Source organism: Tachyglossus aculeatus, chromosome 6 (assembly GCF_015852505.1).
Source record: "Tachyglossus aculeatus isolate mTacAcu1 chromosome 6, mTacAcu1.pri, whole genome shotgun sequence".
Classification (NCBI taxonomy): domain Eukaryota; kingdom Metazoa; phylum Chordata; class Mammalia; order Monotremata; family Tachyglossidae; genus Tachyglossus; species Tachyglossus aculeatus.
Genome location: NC_052071.1, coordinates 45681446 through 45701179, shown reverse-complemented (window position 1 = coordinate 45701179; position 19734 = coordinate 45681446).

The following is a 19734-nucleotide window of genomic DNA, read 5'->3' as shown; positions in this document are numbered from 1 at the left end:
CCCCATTCCCCTCCAACCCCACCCTGGCTCTACTCTTGCCTGATGCTTCCTCAGATGGATTCTCTCCCCAAGAACATCAGGGTGGAAATGAATTGGCTCAAAGCTTCAGCTAAACAATCAGCAACTTTTCTGCATAAATTCAATACAGTATCCCATTCTTGCTACATATTCTTCTTTCAATGTTGGGTGCTCTTGGGGTAAAATGCATGGCATAATGGATAGAGCATGAACCTAGGAGTCTGAAGGTGGTGGGTTCTAATCCCGGCTCTGCCACTTGTCTGCTGGGTGACCTTGAGTAAGTCACTTCACTTCTCTGGCCCTCAGTTACCTCATCTGTAAAATGGGGATCGAGACTCATGTAGGACAGGAACTGTGCCCAACCCAATTTGCTTGTGTCCATCCCAGCATTTAGTACAGTGCCAGAGCACTTAGTGTTTAACAAAAACTATTATTATTATTAATAAAATAATCTTCCTATTTCAGTAGAATAGTATTTATTATGGGCTTATTATATGCAAAACACTGCACCAAGCACCGAGAATGGACATATGGATGTGAATGAGCCCGTGGGGGAAGCGGTGGAGCTGAGATCAGAATTTTGACACCTCTCCGCATGTTTTGTTTTGTTGTCTGTCACCCCCTTCTAGACTGTGAGCCCGTTGTTGGGTAGGGACCATCTCTATACGTTTCCAACTTGTACTTCCCAAGCACTTAGTACAGTGCTCTGCACACAGTAAGCACTCAATAAATACGATTGCAAGAATTAGTCACAGTCTCTGGCCCTCAAGGGATTCATTTTCTATCTCCCAACTATTACTTCAGTCCTCCTGTTCCACCCAACTGTGGTAATTTGTTAATACCTATCTTCCATACCTACCTTACCCTCTCTGCCTGTAATTTATTTAAATGTCTGTATTCCTGGCTCCCCACTCAGGGTCGCACCTGGAGGGAGACTATGGCAGGGAGAGTCAAGCAGAGGCCTACCCATTCCATTCCTAGCTTGGACATATATCTGTATATATGTTTGTACATATTTGTTACTCTATTTATTTATTTATTTATTTTCCTTGTACATATCTATTCTGTTTATTTTATTTTGTTAGTATGTTTGGTTTTGTTCTCTGTCTCCCCCTTTTAGACTGTGAGCCCACTGTTGGCTCTATATGTTGCCAACTTGTACTTCCCAAGAGCTTAGTACAGAGCTCTGCACACAGTAAGCGCTCAATAAATACGATTGATGATGATGATGATGATGGACAGTGGCTAGCAAGTGGAAGGCCATCTGCTACAAGTCAAAACTCACCCACGCTGTGCAGCAGCGGCAGGGGAGAGAGTGGAGGGCGGAGACTCGAGTTAACTGCGAGGAAGGAGGCAATGGTCAACCACTTCCAGATTTTTACCAAGAAAGCTATGGATACACCACCAGAATGACTGCAGAGGGAAGTGGGGCATTATGGAAGAGATGCGTCTGTGGCGTCGCTATGAGTCGGACGCGACTCGACGGCGTAAGACAACAACAACATTCCTGGCTAGTTGGCAAACTCCCTGAAGTCAGAGAGTATGTTTTCTAACTCATTTGTACTGTCCTAAACTTTTCGCACCGTGCTCCGCACACAGTAAGCACTTAATAAATGTGATTGATTGATTGATTGATTGATTGAAAGTGACACACGCTGAATTTTGGATTTGAGGACCAACGTAAATAGGCAGCCACCAGCAATCTCACTGCAGAAGTGGAACAACACATTTAAGAATAACTTTTTCATAGGTGAATGAAAACACATAAAATGTAGCAATGTAGAACAGCACAGAGAAAAAAACCCCCATTACTCTGGAGTCACACGAATTGCATGAACGAACAACTCAGCCTGCTGAGAATGATTTACTGAACAGCTTGGAGAGAAGATATTTCAGGGAGGAGAGCACAGAATTACAAGCCGAACATCCAATTGAGAGGCACATTAGACACGTTGCTGTGGGAAATCAGAGGATCCATGCCTTGTCCCTTCATTCAGAGTAATTATCTAAGATATGACGAATAGGATGGAAAGCTCTTTTTGGATCTTTTGGATATTAATACTGACTTTTAAGAAGCAGCATGGCTTAGTGGTTAGAGCACAGGACCAGGAGTCACATGTCTGCTGTGTGACCTTGGGCAAGTCATTTCACTTCTCTATGCCTCAGTTACCTCATCTGTAAAATGGAGATTAAGAGTGTGAGCCCTACGTGGGACAGGGACTGCGTCCAACCCGACTACCTCGTATCTATCCCAGTGCTTAGAACAGTGCTTAACACATAGTAAACGCTCGACATGTACCATAATTATTATTATGAGATATTTGCTACCTATTTAAAAAATACTTTACAGTGAAGCAATAATTAGCAACAAGAAAAACAGCGAAAGTCTACAAAATTAGTAAGAAATTATTTTATGTCACATGCAATGTAAATATTTTTGCAAAGACTGTAATTTGCTAAAAGCACTCCATGTGCTGCAGACTGCAGGGAAGCAACAGATTAGTAATAAGTTACTTATGGGTTAGAAACACAATGTGCCATTTGGTCTTGTATTTTTAGAGAGTATTCTTAGAGTGGGGGGAGAGCTTCGAGGTGGGGAGTGGGGGGGAAGGGAATGATTGGAACTGAGCAAACTGAGATCTAATGCTTCCCAAATGTTTGATTATAATAGAGCAGTTCCCATCGGAGATAAACAAGTTAGTCACTCAGTGAGCTCAGAGGCGAGGTATTTCAGACTCCATGAGAATCTGTTGCAGTCTTTTCCTGGGATTTCATTGAGTGTGTGTGTGTGTGTGCGCGCGCATGTGTACATGTGAATGTATATGAGAATGGGTCTCCATGGAGACTATTTTCACATCTATAAAGGAACTATATTTCATCAATATTCAGATAATCCTTTTCTTAGCTCAAGATAACTCCACTAGACTGTAAGTTCTTTGTGGGCAGGGAACACTGCTGCGAATTTTGTTATACTGTACACTCCCAAGAATTTAATACAGTGGTTTGCACACAATAAGCACTCAACAAGTACGATGAATTGATTTTAGTAGACTGGTGTCTCACTTTAGCTCCTGTCTTCTCCACTGCATATATCCCAAGAGGCAGTTTAAATCTCTTCTGGACAATGATCTTAATTCAAAAAACAGCTTCACAGGGCCAAAATCTACCTTTAATGTCAAGATGAAACCCCATGGTCTAATAACAGCAACTGTGGTACTTAAGTCGTTATTATGTGCCAAGCATTGTACTAAGTGCTAGAGTAGATATAACATAAGCAGATCAGACCATCCTCATCCCACATGGGGCTCACAATCTGAGGGGGAGAGAGAACAGATATTTCATTTTCATTTTGCAGGTGAGGAAACTGATCCACAGTGAAATTAAGTGACTTGCTCAAATTCACACAGCAGACAGGTGGTGGAGTCAGGATCAGAACCAAGGTTCCCTGATTCTCAGACCCAACCTCTTTCCACCTAGGCCACACTGCTTCTCTGATGACAATGTGACAATGATAAGACAAGGTCCTAAATGGTATGCCATATAAACATATAAACAAAACTGTAAGCGATTAAACAGCAAAATGACGAGAAATGATCATGGGAAAGATTGTAAACTCGTTGTAGCCAGGGAACACGTCTAACGACTCTGTTATATTGTACTCTCCAAGTGCTTAGTACAGTGCTCTGCCCACAGTAAGTGCTGAATAAATACGATCGATCGTGATTTTTATACCGGATAGCACAGTGCAATATCATTTGATCTCTTCTAAGGAGATTGTGAAGACTCCGTGTCTTCAATCAATCATATTTATTGAGGGTTTACCATATGCACAGGACAGTACTATGCACTTGGGAGAGTACAACACAACAATATAACAGACACATTCCCTGCCCACAATGAGCTTACAGTCTAGAGGAGGAGACAGACACAAATATAAATGAATAAATTACGGATATGTACATAAGCGCCGAGGGGCTAAGGGAGGAGTGAGAAAAGGAAGCAAATCAGGAAAGGAAGGCTTAGTCACGGAAGGCCTCTTGGAGGAGATGTGCCTTCAATGAGGTTTTGAGGGTGAGGAGAGTGATTGTCTGTCTGATAAGAAGAGGGAGGGCATTCCAGGACAGAAGCCCAAAGGGGGCTAGAGGTAAGCGGTTAGACAAATGAGATTGAGGTACAGTAAGAAGATTAGCATTAGAGGACGGAAATGCGCGGACTGGGTTGTAGCAGGGGAGCAGAGAGGTGAGGTAGGAGGGGACAAGTGTTTGAGTGATTTTAAAGCCAATGGTGAGGTGTTTCTGTTGGATGTGGAGGTAGATGGGCAACCAGTGGAGGCTCTTGAAGAGTGGACTGAATGTCTTGGTAGAAAAAAGATCTGGGCAGCGTAGTGAAGTATGGATTGGAGTGGGGAGAGACAGGAGGCCAGGAGGTCCGGAGAGAGGCTGACTCAGTAATCAAGGCAGAAGAAGATAAGTACTTTGATTAACATGGCTTTGCGAAAACAAAGACTTCTAAATACTTAGACCAGGTTTAACCAGATGTTTGGGCTTTTTCTCACTGAATTCCCCTGGATTCTACAGCTCCAGGTTCTCCTGAGTAGGTGAAAAGAAAGAGAACATCTCCAACTCTGGACTCCCCTAGACCTAATTTCCAATCCTCCCCGTTTCCTGAGAACAAGACAGGTGAGTAACTGAGATGGTACATAGATTAAAGTTTGTACTTTTGGGGGCAGGTTAATTTAACTGCAGCTGCATCTATGCAAATAGTATTGGATTTGCCTACAGCTTGTTGATTGACTTGCTTTGGGCACGCATTTCAAACAGGGCAATCAGCTTTTAGAAAACAGAATTAGCCTCTCGCAGCTCTAACTACGTGACAGCTCTTCCTATAGATTTATGAGGTCACTTCTGTCTGTCTGTAGAAATGCCATTCTATATCCTACAGATGCATCCTCTTTCTAATTCCCATCTCTCCAGTAACACTCCAAGGAAATGGTAATTGCCATTTTTTTTTTGTTTTTCCTTTGTTATTATTTAAACTGCTTAGTTGGAGAATTCAACCTTCTACATTGTGACCAATGTCTTCTGGGTGGGAATGATTTTTTTGTTATTTGTGGACTATTTATGTCTTTTTATAAAACAAATAAGACCAACCTAAGATTAGAAACATATCCAGGAGGAGGACCGGTTTAAGGCTCTCAATTCACTACTTCTATCTCAGTCAATCTATCGGTGGTATTTACTGAGCACTTAGTGTGTACAGAGCACTGTTCTAAGCTCTGGGGAAAGTGCAACCCAACAGAGATGATAGATTTACTCCCTGCCCGCAAGGAGTTTACAGTCTACAGGGAGAGACATATATTAAAATAAATTATAAATAGGGGAGGTAATACAGTATGAGGAATTTTTTTGTTACAGTATTTGCTAATCAATCAATCAATCATATTTATTGAGCGCTTACTATGTGCAGAGCACTGTACTAAGCGCTTGGGAAGTACAAATTGGCAACATATAGAGACAGTCCCTACCCAACATTGGGCTCACAGTCTAAAAGCTAAGCACTTACTATGTACCAGACACTGTACTAATCACTGGGGCAGATTCAAATTAGTCAGGTTGGACACAGTCCATGTCCCACATGGGGCTCACAGTCTTAATACCCATTTTATATATAAGGTAACTGAGGCACAGATAAGTTAAGTGACTTGCTCAAGGCCACAGAGCAGACTGGCGGTGGATCCAGGATTAGAACCCGGGTTGTCTGATTTTAAGCTCATTATGAGCAGAGAACTTATCCACTATATTGTTATGTTGTACTCTCTCAAGTGCTTAGTACAGTGTTCTGCACACAGTAAGCGCTCAGTAAATATGATTGACCGACTGACCAATCCAGGCCCGTTACTCTGTCCATTAGGCAACACTGCTTCTTCCCCTCTTTCTAGCTCTCTGACAGCGTGAGACTTCAAAAAGCAGGATTTTTTTTGTGTTACACTACTCCTCTAGGAGGAGTGATCTTCGGCCAATGTCTCCCAAGTTTCTCTATTCATTTTGCAATTTTTAAAGTCAGAACGTACGACTGTTTTGAACTATGTTCTCTGTCCTCTTTGGGATCTTCACTTATTTAATTGCGATTAGCTCAATTATTAGTATTATTATTATTTATTAAGTGTTAGTGTAAATAGAAGATGACCCAGCTCACACGCTTCACTCTTCTAGTGCTAACCTTCTTACTGTGGTGTCTCCATCTCTCCTATTTCGCCACCGACCCCTAGCCCACATCCTGTCTCTGGCCTGGAATGCCCTCCCTCCTCAAATCTGTCAGACAATTATTCTCCCCCCCTTCGAAGTCTTATTGAAGGCACATCTCCTCCAAGAGGCCTTCCCTGACTAAGCCCCACCTTTCCTCATCTCCAGCTCCCTTCTGTGTCACCTTGACTTGCTCCCTTTGCTCTTCCCCGCCACTCCCAGCCCCACGACACTTATGGACATATCTGTAATTCATTTATTTGTATTGAGGTCTGTCTCCCCACATCTAGACCGTAAGCTCATTGTGGACAGGGGATGTGTCTGTTCATGGTTGTGTTGTACTCTCCCAAGCGCTTAGTACAGTGCTCAACACACAGTGAACGCTCAATAAATGTGATTGAATGAATGAATGAATGAATGTCAGAGTCCCTGTCCCACATGGGGTTCATTTTCCTCACCATGCCTCATTCTCGCCTGTCCCACCGTCGACCACCGGCCCATATCCTCCCCCTGGCCTGGAATTCCCTCCCTCCACACATCCACCAAGCTAGCTCTCTTCCTCCCTTCAAAGCCCTACTGAGAGCTCACCTCCTCCAGGAAGCCTTCCCAGACTGAGCCCCCTCCTTCCTCTCCCCCTCCCCATCCTCCCGCCTTACCTCCTTCCCCTCCTCACAGCACCTGTATATATGTTTGTGCATATTTATTACTCTATTTAGTTATTTTACTTGTACATATTTATTCTATTTATTTTATTTTGTTCACATGTTTTGTTTTGTTGTCTGTCTCCCCCTTCTAGACTGTGAGCTCGCTGTTGGGTAGGGACCATCTCTTTATGTTGCCAACTTGTACTTCCCAAGTGCTTAGTACAGTGCTCTGCACACAGTAAACACTCAATAAATACGATTGAATGAATGAATAAGGAGGAAGGAAGCAGGGGCTCATTTACTTTGAGAGCCTTGTAACAGTCTGATCACACATCCATTGCTGTGAAGTTCAATTTCAATAATCATGGACTTGACATATGCAGCTCTTTATCTACGAGAGAATGCTCTGATCATTATCATTATCAATGGCATCTTTTGGGCACTGATTGTGTGCAGAGTACTGGATTAAATCCTTGGGAGAGTACATTACAATAGGGTTGGAAGACAGGTACCCTGCCCACAATGAGCTTAAATCAGCTCTCGACAGCATTTTATCCTAACATTTGACTCAAATAGGCAGCACTGATACTATCTATCTATCCATCACATTAAGATGTCTTCTGTGAGTTGTCTTTATCTCATGTGGATCCCAGCTGTCTGAGAAACCTTAAAGAAGCAGATCTCGTGTCACAGTTTCAAACATCTGTTTTGTTTTTTCAAGCATCCAATAGCGGCTTTTGCACGTTTAGGCTAGGTTGAATGTCTTTACTGCCGTCAGCTTTCTATGAGACATGACGTCTTAGGTTTAGAAAATGCTCTTCATTATTCAGCCCCTCACCACGGTTCTGGATTGTCGAGGTCGAAATATGCATCGTGTAAGTGTTTCAATTTGGGCTTTTGGATCTTAAGTGACAACCCATTCTTACGTGCCTCAATGAAGACGTCATAACGTGTTTGCTATCTTTTTTAGAGAAGCAGCGTGGCTCAGTGGAAAGAGCCCGGGCTTGGGAGTCAGAGGTCATGAGTTCAAATCCCAGCTCTACTTCTCTGAGCCTCAGTTACCTCACCTGTAAAATGGGGATTAAGACTGTGAGCCCCATGTGGGACAACCTGATCATCTTGTATCCTCCCCAGCGCTTAGAACAGTGCTTTGCACATAGTAAGCGCTTAACAATTGCTATCATTATTATTTCATAGGTGTGGTATGTAGTTACTTCTAACTCCAATCCCTCTGCTAGGGAGTGGTGGTCAAGTGTTTAGTACAGTGCTCTGTACTAAATAATAATAAATATTATTGATTGATTGGTGGAATCCCTTAGGTCCCCTTTCTACACAAGAAGTGGAGTTTGGGGCTCAGGTCTTGCTAAAAAAGGGGGGACTCCCAAGGCTATAGTTATGCCAACAGCTACAAACCCAAGGGCACTTGAGCTCATTGTGAGGCAGGGAATGTTTCTGCTTATTGTTATATCATACTCTCCCAAGTGCGTAATACAGTGCTCTGCACACAGTAAGTGCCCAATAAATATGATTGAATGAATAATATGACATCGTAACATCATGATGTAATGACATCTGGGCGTTTTGCAGACCAAGTGGGGTGATTCTCCTTTATTTGTTTTTGCTTTTTATTAGCCACTCTATTTATGCATGGGTTGGGATATTTACAAATTTGTGCATTAGATCTTTTCTCAAATGGTCAGTGTGAGATTTGGGACACATGGGAAAAGGCCATCATTTTGGTCCCTTAATCCTGAAATTCCTCTAGTGAATATTAAATTAATTTGAAGTGCGGCCTAAAAGCCGATGAATGGGACACATGCAGAGGCTAGAATAAAAACAATAGCTAACTTTCTCATTTGTTCTATATCAAAGTGAGTTCATAAACAATGCTTTTTGTTTATCTATTGTGAGCAAAGACATAAAGATTCTTCCCAGCCCGTCTTGAATATGTAACATAAAATCGACTGTGAGACAAGCAAGCTGTTTCCAGTCGGATTTTTTTAATGGTTTTTGTTAAGTTCTTACTAAGTGCCAGGCACCATATTCAGTGCTGCGGTAGATACAAGCTGATCAGGTTGGATGGAGTCCATGTCCCACATGGGGCTCACAGTCTTAATCCTCATTTTACTGATGAGGGAACTGAGGTACAGAGAAGTAAAGTGACTTGCCCAAGGTCACACGGCAGATAAGTGCTAGAGACAGAATTAGAACTCAGGTCCTTCGTCCAAAAGAAGTCTAACACCTGCTCCTGGGTGCAAGAAAAGCAATGTCAAAGTCCACATCAACCAAAACCTTGTTGGGAGTGATATGCCTTCTCTGTAGCAGGCCGATGATCATTTGCCCTCTCAGTGACTTACCCTGAGTGCCAACTTTTTGCCAGTTCTGCCACCACTGCCATCCAGCCATCGCCATTCCCTGGGCCCAGGAGCATCGCCCATGCAGAACTTCCTGATCAGGTGATCAGGATAAGCAGCATGGCTCAGTGGAAAGAGCACAGGCTTTGGAGCCAGAGGTCATGGGTTCAAATCCCAGCTCTGCCAATCGTCAGCTGTGTGACTTTGGGCAAGTCACTTCACTTCTCTGGGCCTCAGTTACCTCATCTGTAAAATGCGGATGAAGACTGTGAGCCCTCCGTGGGACAACCTGATCACCCTGTAACCTCCCTAGTGCTTGAAACAGTGCTTTGCACATAGTAAGTGCTTAATAAATGCCATTATTATTATTATTATAAGACAGGGGCAATCAATCAATCGTATTTATTGAGCTCTTATTGTGTGCAGAGCACTGTAAGCGCTTGGGAAGAACAAGTTGGCAACATATACAGTCCCTACCCAACAGTGGGCTCACAGTCTAAAAGGGGGAGACAGAGAACAAAACCAAACATACTAACAAAATAAAATAAATAGAATAGGTATGTACAAGTAAAATAAATAAATAGAGTAATAAATATGTACAAACATATATACATATATACAGGTGCTGTGGGGAAGGGAAGGAGGTAAGATGGGGGGGATGGAGAGGGGGTCTTAATGGCAGAAGCAATGGTGACATAGTGGTAAAGAACCCTATGAAATTCCTTATTGTCATCAATAGGTTGGGTTGTGGTCTAGAATTTGCAAACTCTAATAAAATCCAGATTTGCTCCTTTCAAAATAGACTTCTAGACTGTGAGCCCGTTGTTGGGTAGGGGCCATTTCTATATGTTGCCAACTTGTACTTCCCAAACACTTAGTACAGTGCTCTGCACACATTAAGCGCTCAATAAATACAACTGAATGAAGCAATGAAAATAGAGGTCACTACTGCACATACCTCAAGATAGAAATTAGGGGTGGGGAAGGGAGAGAGTTTTAAGGGTCAATCAATCGATCATCAATCACATTTGAGCGCTTACTGTTACAATGGGCCCAAACTCAGTATTTTCAATAATTTAACCCAAGGAAATATCTCGCAACCTGATGGGACTCAATCAGTCAATCAGTCAATCATATTTATTGAGTGCTTACTGTGTGCAGAGCACTGTACTAAGCGCTTGAGGGAGTACAGTATAACAGAGTTGGCAGACATATTCCCTGCCAGCAACGAGCTTATAATCTAAGAAGCTGAAACTGGATGTGGTTTAGAGATACAAGGGATCGAGATAATATAGTTCATTACACTTAGATCAAAATCTTCGATTTATTTCCTTTGCTGCTTTGGATCCTAATCTACTGTGGAGGAAGGCCTCATTTTGTGAAGGAGAAACTTGGGTAGGAAAAGATCAGAAACTAACTCGAAGTCACAGAGTGGTGAGTTACCAATGTTGTCTTGATGAGAAGCCAAGTTTTCCACGTCGCTGTCATGTCCGGACTCAACCTATGAACCCTTTATTACCTTTTTTTTTTTTGGTCTTGACTTGATACACTAAGAAGTATGCGTGGATAAACCTGAATGCAAATAGCTCATCATGCAAGCGAAATCTTGAAAGAGAAGCTGTTTGGTCATCTCCGTTGTGGTTGGGCAACTCTAGATGACTGAAACCCACAACTGAGAAAAATTAAATCTCCTAAAGTGGTTTAAGTGATAGCAGGAAAGACACTAATCGCCTATATCAGCAGCTAAGACCCTTCCAGGGTTTGGATTAGAGTTACTTTACGGGGTTTTAAGAGGCAAGGTCCCTTGAGGGAAATTTGGCACCTAAAGTTACTGTAGCCTTTCCACTTTGAAATCTACTGTGGAACAAGATTCATCAGCATCGTTGCAGTTATTATTATTTATCACCGTATCTAGCATACGATAACATCCTCAGCACTTTGAAAGTAAGAGAAAGAAAACTGTTCCTGGCCTCAGGGTATCAAAAAAAAATGTGGAAGACTTTGACTTTCCATAGTTAGAGTTCACAGATCCGGGAACCAGATTCATGAGCCACAACAGTAATAATAGTAATAATAATGATGGCATTTGTTAAGTGCTTACTATGTGCCGAGCACTGTTCTAAGCACTGGGGGAGATAATCAGGTTGTCCCATGTGGGGTTCACAGTCTTAATCCCCATTTTACAGATGAGGTAACTGAGGCACAGAGAAGTCACACAGCTGACAAGTGACAGAGCTGGAATTAGTACCCATGACCTCTGACTCCCAAGAACTGTGTTCTTTTCACTATGCCACGCTGCTTCTCTGCAGTAAAAACTGCTTCCTCTGTAGTTTTCCAAGAAAATGAACATTTATGGGCCAGGGGAGGAAATCAGAGGCTCTGTTTTAAGGAGAATTGAAAACTAGACTTGTTCAGTCAGTTGATTGTATTTATTGAACACTTACTGTGTGCAGAGCACTGTATTAAGCACTTGGGAGAATACAACGCAACAATAAACAGACGCATTCCCTGTCCACAAAGGGCTTGCAGTCCAGAAGGGGAGACAGACATTAATATAAATAAATAAATTATGGATGTGTTCTTAAGTGCTGTGGGGCTGGGAGAAGGGATGAATAAAGGGAGAGTGTTAGAAGGGAGTGAGAGAAGAGGAATGGAGGGCTTAGTCGGGGATCAATAAGGCTTTGAAGGTGGGAAGAGTCATTGTCTGTCAGATATGAGGATCTGTTTTCTTTCTGGCACAGAACAACATTAGGACAAGTCACCCAGAAACAGGGTTGGGCTACTTAGAAGACATTCAGGCATTGGCCTGGTGTGGTGGCCCAGAGTCAAGCTGTACTCTTTACATAATTCCACGCATGTATCGGTTAAACACTTACTGTTTGTCAAGCACTGTTCTAAGCACTTGGGTAGATAGAAGCTAATCAGGTTGGATGCCATCCCTGCCCCACAGAGGGCTCACGATCTAAGTAGGAAGGAGATCAAATATTGGATCCCCATTTTACAGATGAAGAAACTGAGGCACGGAGAAGGGAAGCGACTTGCCTGTGGTCACACAGCGAAGCAGCATGGCCTGGTGGCTAGAGCACAGGCCTGGCGGTCAAAAGGTCTTGGGTTCTTATCCCAGCTTTGCCACTTTGCTGTGTGACCTTGGGCAAGTCTCTTCACTTCTCTGTGCCTCAGTTACCTCATCTGTAAAAGGGGGATTGAGAATGTGAGACCCACATGAGACAGGGACTCATTCAGTCATATTTATTGAGCGCTTACTGTGTCAGAGCACTGTACTATGTCCAACCTGATATGCTTGTATCTACCCCAGCACTTAGTACAGTGCCTGGCACATAGTAAGTGCTTAACCACTACCACAATTATTATTATTATTATAATTTTTGTTAAGTGGCAGAAACTCCTCACCCTGGGCTTCAAGGCTGTCCATCCCCTCGCCCCCTCCTACCTCACCTCCCTTCTCTCCTTCTCCAGCCCAGCCGGCACCCTCCGCTCCTCCCCCGCTAATCTCCTCACCGTACCTCGTTCTCGCCTGTCCCGCCATCGACCCCTGGCCCACGTCATCCCCCGGGCCTGGAATGGCCTCCCTCTGCCCATCCGCCAAGCTAGCTCTCTTCCTCCCTTCAAGGCCCTGCTGAGAGCTCACCTCCTCCAGGAGGCCTTCCCACACTGAGCCCCTTCCTTCCTCTCCCCCTCGTCCCCCTCTCCATCCCCCCATCTTACCTCCTTCCCTTCCCCACAGCACCTGTATATATGTATATATGTTTGTTCATATTTATTACTCTATTTATTTATTTATTTATTTTACTTGTACATATCCATTCTATTTATTTTATTTTGTTAGTATGTTTGGTTTTGTTCTCTGTCTCCCCCTTTTAGACTGTGAGCCCACTGTTGGGTAGGGACTGTCTCTATATGTTGCCAATTTGTACTTCCCAAGCGCTTAGTACAGTGCTCTGCACATAGTAAGCGCTCAATAAATACGATTGATGATGATGATGATGATAACTAAGGTTACAACCAGATTCCCTGATTCCCAGGACCATGCTCTTTCCAATATCAATCAGTGGTATTTATTGAGCACTTACTGTGTGCAGAGCACTGTACAAAGCACTTGTGGGAATACTGTATAACAATATAATGGAGTTAGTACATTAGTACAGTGCTCTGCACATAATAAACACTCAATAAATACCCTTGATGATGATGAGAAGGTCGTGGGTTCTCTTCCCAACTCCACCACTTGTCTGCTGTGTGACCTTGGGCAAGTCACTTCACTTCTCTGAGCCTCAGCTACCTCATCTATAAGGTGGGGATTAAGACTGTGGGCTCCATGTGGGACAGGGACTGTGTCCGACCCGATTTGCTTGTATCCACCCGAGAGCTTAGTACAGTGCCTGGGACATAGTAAGTGCTTGACAAATACCACAGTTATTATTATTATTGTACATAAGTGTCCCCCCTCCCAATGAGGGGAGGACTGAGAGGTGTCCAGTTTGCTGCTTGGTGACCCCACCTTTCTCCTACAGATGCAGGGTTTTGGCGTTTCTGATTAGAGGCACACTGTACTCTTCTACAACAGAGTATTCATTCATTAATTCAATCATATTCATTCATTCAATCATATTTATTGAGCACTTATTGTGTGCAAAGCACTGCATTAATAATAATAATTTTGGTATTTAAGTGCTTACTATGTGCAAAGCACTGTTCTAAGTGCTGGGGAGGATACAAGAGGATCAGTTTGTCCCATGTGGAGCTCACAATCTTAATCCCCATTTTACAGATGAGGTAACTGAGGCACAGAGAAGTTAAGTGACTTGCCCAAAGTCACCCAGCTGACAAGCGGTGGAGCAGGGATTTGAACCCACGACCTCTGACTCCCAAGCCCGTGCTCTTTCCACTGGGCCATGCCGCTTCTCTGCATTAAGCGCTTGGGAGAGAACGATATAACCACAAACAGACACATACCCTGCCCACAGCAAGCTCACAGTTTAGAATGGGAGACAGACATGAATATACATAATAATAATAATAATTATGATATTTGCTAAGTGCTTATTATGTGCCAAGCACAGTTCTAAGCACTGGGGTAGATACAAGGTAATCAGGTTGTTCAATGTGGGGCTCACAGTCTTAATCCCCATTTGACAGATGAGGAAACTGAGGCACAGAAAAGTGAAGTGATTTGCCCAAGGTCACACAGCAGGCAAGTGGCAGGGCCGGGATTAGAACCCACGTCCTCTGTCCCAAGCCTGTGTTCTTTCCTCTAAGCAATGTTGGGAATGCGTCTGCTGATTCGGCAGTACTGTACTCTCCCAAGTGCTTAGTACAGTGCTCGGCACATAGCAAGCGCTTAATAAACATCACTGATTGATTGGTTGATTGACTGGAGGGCTAAAGACGATCAAGTGCAACTTCCAGAAGGGCTTAACGGACTCCCGCGGGATATTTTAGCCACTGGGAATTTGGTTGAAATATTCATCCTGTTTTTACATTCCAAGGTTGGCTTTTTTCCCCCGTCTACTGTGGAAGTCAATGAAAGAGACTATGCACATGTATAGGACAGCATTTCAGCTTCTTTCTTAATAGTAGAGAATGACTGACTTGGGAAATCCCTCTTCCTTGGATTGCCAGCCGAACTATGCCCTCCATCTGGCCCCTCTAGCTTCCTCTGATGAAAGAATTTCCTGTTTGAAAAAATGTATAAAAATAATCAGTTTTAAATTTTTTTCTGAAGAAGAGAAACCCATGAAATCCTTATCTTTCAGCACCGATGGCTTTCGGCCAACGGGAGATTTTCCCTGTCAGATATGTGGTTTTTTTTTCCCTCCCTTGGCAGTTTGGTCTACAGTTACTGATTCTTATTTTCATATTCATATTTATAAGGATAGCTCTTTATGAGAATAGCATCTGCAGTGACAGGCTCCTGGAGAGTGAGGAAAAGGGTTATCAAGCCTTATGCTTCAGAACACAACCAATTATCCTTCAGGACTGAAATAAATCTATGTCAAGCACACTTCCCCCCTTCAAAGCCCTATTGAAAGCTCACCTCCTCCAGGAGGCCTTCCCAGACTATGCCCCCCTTTTCCTCTGATCCGCCTCCCCTCCCCATCGCCCTGAATCACTCCCTTTTCTCTACCCCCTCCCGCTCCACAGCACTTGTGCATATTTGTATATGTTTATAATTATAATTCTATTTATTGTTATTAATGATGTGTACATATCTATAATTCTATTTATTTATAATGATGCTACTGATGCTTGTTTACTTGTTTTAATGTTTGTCTCCCCCCTTCTAGGCTGTGAGCCCACTGTGGGCAGGGATTGTCTCTATTTGTTGCTGAATTGTACATTCTAGGTGCTTAGTATAGTGCTCTGCCCACGGTAAGCGCTCAATAAATACGATTGAATGAATGAATGAATCTCTGAGAGGGCAGGGAATGTGTTTACCAACGCTGCTGTATTGTACTCCATGTGACTTGCCTGCCGCTTAACGTTTTGATGCCTCAGTTTCCTCATCTGTAAAATCAGGGATTCAGTACCGGTTGGTTTTTTTAATGGTATTTGTTAAGTGCTTACAATGTGCCGGGCACTGTACTAAGCACTGGGGAGAATACAACCACATGGCTCACAGTCTAAGTTCCCATTTTACAGATGAGGTAACTGAAGCATGGAAAAGTGAAATGATTTACCCAAGGTCTTGCGGCAGACACTTGGCGGAATCGTGATTAGAACCCAGGTCCTTTTGAATCCTAGGCCCGTGCTCTATCCACTAGGCCAAGCTGTTCTCCCTCCTACATGTGAGCCCCATGCTTAGTACAGTGCTCTGCACATAGTAAGCGCTCAATAAATACGATTGATGATGATGATGATGTGGGACCTGATTGTCTTGTATCTATCCCAGTCCTTAGTACAGTGCTTAGCACATAGTAAATGCTTAACACTTTTTTTATTATTATTCTTACTTTCCCAAGCACTTAGTACAGTTCTCTGCACACAGTAAGTGCTCCATAAGTACCACTGATTGACCTCGGACAATAAATCACTTACATTTTCTGTGCCTCACTGTCCTCATCTGTAAAATGGTAATTAAATACCTGTTGTTTCTGTGAGCCCCATAGGGGTCAGAGACAGTCTGATCTTACTGTATCTACCCCCGTGCTTAGCCCAGTGCTTGGCACATAGTAAATGCTTAATAAATACAACAAGGACAGTAAAATTCGAAGACAGATAATTGGATAAATCCTTTAGGGGTGCCATTCGAACCTTCAGGAAAGGATGTAGAGAAGCAGTGTGGCTCAGTAGGAAAGAGCCCGGGCTTTGGAGTCAGAGGTCATGGGTTCAAATCCCGGCTCTGCCAATTGTCAGCTGTGTGACTTTGGGCAAGTCACTGAACTTCTCTGGGCCTCAGTTACCTCATCTGTAAAATGGGGATTAAGACTGTGAGCCCCACCAGGGACAACCTGATCACCTTGTAACCTCCCCAGCGCTTAGAACAGTGCTTTGCACATAGTAAGCGCTTAATAAATGCCATTATTATTATTATTATTATGTAATTTCATTCCTTAACTCATTCAATCATACTTATTGTGTGCAGAGCACTGTAGTAAGCTCCCAGGAGAGTATAAAACATAACAATACACAGACACATTCCCTTCTTACAATGAGCTAACATTCTAGAGGATGTCCACCTCTTCACATCAACCCTTCACCAATGAACAGACCAAAGCACCCAATTCCCCCCCGAACTTGGTCAGACACTAGCCCCATTCCACTTTCTTTCCTGACCTTTGTGTGGAGGAGACTGCAAGGAGAGCCTCCATTTGATCTCTCTTGGTCTCTAGGTTCTACGGCAATTGGGCCGCAGCTCTGGGGAAACGGACACAGAGAGGGAATGGTGTGGCAGATCCCATGTTTATTTCCCAGGTATTTTTGGGAGGCAGAAAGGAGCAGAACATACTGCCTTCTTATCCCTACATTCTTCCCTTTGCCCAGGCCTATGGTGGCCTAAGAGGAGAATGAGCAGACAGCTCCTGGGAGCACAGTGCTAAGAAGAAGATGAGCAGACAGTTACTGAGAGCACAGGGCTAAGAGGAGGATGAGCAGACAGCTATTGGGAGCACAGTGCTAAGAAGAGAAAGAGCAGATGGCTTCTGGGAGCACAAAACTAAAAGGAGGATGAGCAGCGGCTCGGAGCACAACACCAAGAGAAAGATGAGCAGACAGAACCTGGGAGCACAGGGCTAAGAAGAGGATAATAATAATAATGATGGCAATTATTAAGCGCTTACTATGTGCAAAGCACTGTTCTAAGTGCTGGGGAGGTTACAAGGTGATCAGGTTGTCCCACCAGGGGCTGACAGTTTTAATCCCCATTTTACAGATGAGGGAACTGAGGCCCAGAGAAGTTAAGTGACTTGGCCAAAGTCACACAGCTGACAAGAGGCAGAGCCGGGATTTGAACCCAAGACCTCTGACTCCAAAGCCCGGGCTCTTTCCACTGAGCCACGCTGTTTTTCTGTTGAGCAGATGGGCAGATGGTTCCTGGGAACACAGTGGCTTAATGCTGAAGCAGCGTGGCTTAGTGGAAAGAGCCTGGGCTTGGGAGTCAGAGGTGGTGGGTTCTAATCCCGGCTCTGCTGCTTATCAGTGGTGTGACTTTGGGCCAGCCACTTCACTTCTCTGTGCCTCAGTGACCTCATCTGTAAAATGGGGATTAAGACTGTGAGTCCCACGTGGGACAACCTGATTACCTTGTATCTACCCCGGCGCTTAGAACAGTGCTTGGCACATAGTAAGCGCTTAACAAATACCGTCATCATCATCATCATCACCATGCTAAGAGGAGGATGAGCTGATGGCTCCAGGGAGCACAGTTCCTGGTTCTGTATGGGAGCTGGGAGAAGCAGATTATTAATTACACTTAATATGATAAAGTCTATTCAGAAAAACTCAGCAGAATCTTTGTTGTCTCGATAAGTGGGTGTCGCATGGAGAAACAGTGTGGCCTCGTGGAAAGAGCACAGACCTGAGAGCCAGAGCACCTGAGTTCGAAATCCAGCTCTGCCACATCTGCTTTGTGACCTCGGACCATCATCATCATCATCATCAATCGTATTTATTGAGCACTTACTATGTGCAGAGCACTGTACTAAGCACTTGGGAAGTACAAATTGGCAACATATAGAGACAGTCCCTACCCAACAGTGGGCTCACAGTCTAAAAGGGGAAGACAGAGAACAAAACCAAACATATTAACAAAATAAAATAAATAGGATAGATATGTACAAGTAAAATAAATAAATAAATAAACAGAGTAATAAATATGTACAAACATATATACATATATATATATATATAGGTGCTGTGGGGAAGGGAAGGAGGTAAGATGGGAGGATGGAGGGGGGCCGAGGGGGAGAGGAAGGAAGGGGCTCAGTCTGAGAAGGCCTTCTGGAAGAGGTGAGCTCTCAATAGGGCCTTGAAGGGAGGAAGAGAGCTAGCTTGGCGGATGGGCAGAAGGAGGGCATTCCAGGCCCGGGGGATGACGTGGGCCGGGGGTCGATGGCGGGACAGGTGAGGACGAGTTACGGTGAGGAGATTAGTGGCGGAGGAGTGGAGGGTGCGGGCTGGGCTGGAGAAGGAGAGAAGGGAGGTGAGGTAGGAGGGGGCGAGGTGATGGACAGCCTTGAAACCCAGGGTGAGGAGTTTCTGCCTGATGAGCAGATTGATTAGCAGCCACTGGAGATTTCTGAGGAGGGGAGTGATATGCCCAGAGCGTTTCTGGACAAAGATAATCCGGGCAGCAGCATGAAGTATGGATTGAAGTGGAGAGAGACATGAGGATGGGAGATCAGAGAGAAGGCTGATGCAGTAGTCCAGACGGGACAGGATGAGAGCTTGAATAAGCAGGGTAGCGGTATGGATGGAGAGGAAAGGGCGGATCTTGGCAATGTTGCGGAGCTGAGACCGGCAGGTTTTGGTGACGGCTTGGATGTGAGGGGTGAATGAGAGAGCGGAGTTGAGGATGACACCAAGGTTGCGGGCTTGTGAGACGGGAAGGATGGTAGTGCCGTCAACAGAGATGGGAAAGTCAGGGAGAGGGCCGGGTTTGGGAGGGAAGACAAGGAGTTCAGTCTTCGACATGTTGAGCTTTAGGTGGCGGGCAGACATCCTGATGGAGATGTCCTGAATGGAGATGTCCTGACATCCAGTCACTTCATTTCTCTGGGCCTCAGTTAAAAAAGTGAAAGGCAATTGAAAGACTGTTAATTCAGCTAGTTCTTGGAGAGGGGACTCTCAAATGACTGTTTTCTCTTCAGGCTCCAGAGCCACCTTCTACTAAACTCTAAGCAAATTAACACACTGATTGTGGCAGGAGGGAAGGATGTCAAGAAATTGGGGTCTGCAAAAAAGGACTGTACTTCAGGTGAGAGTGAGGTCAGCAATGAGAAAACCCTAGAGCAGCTCTTC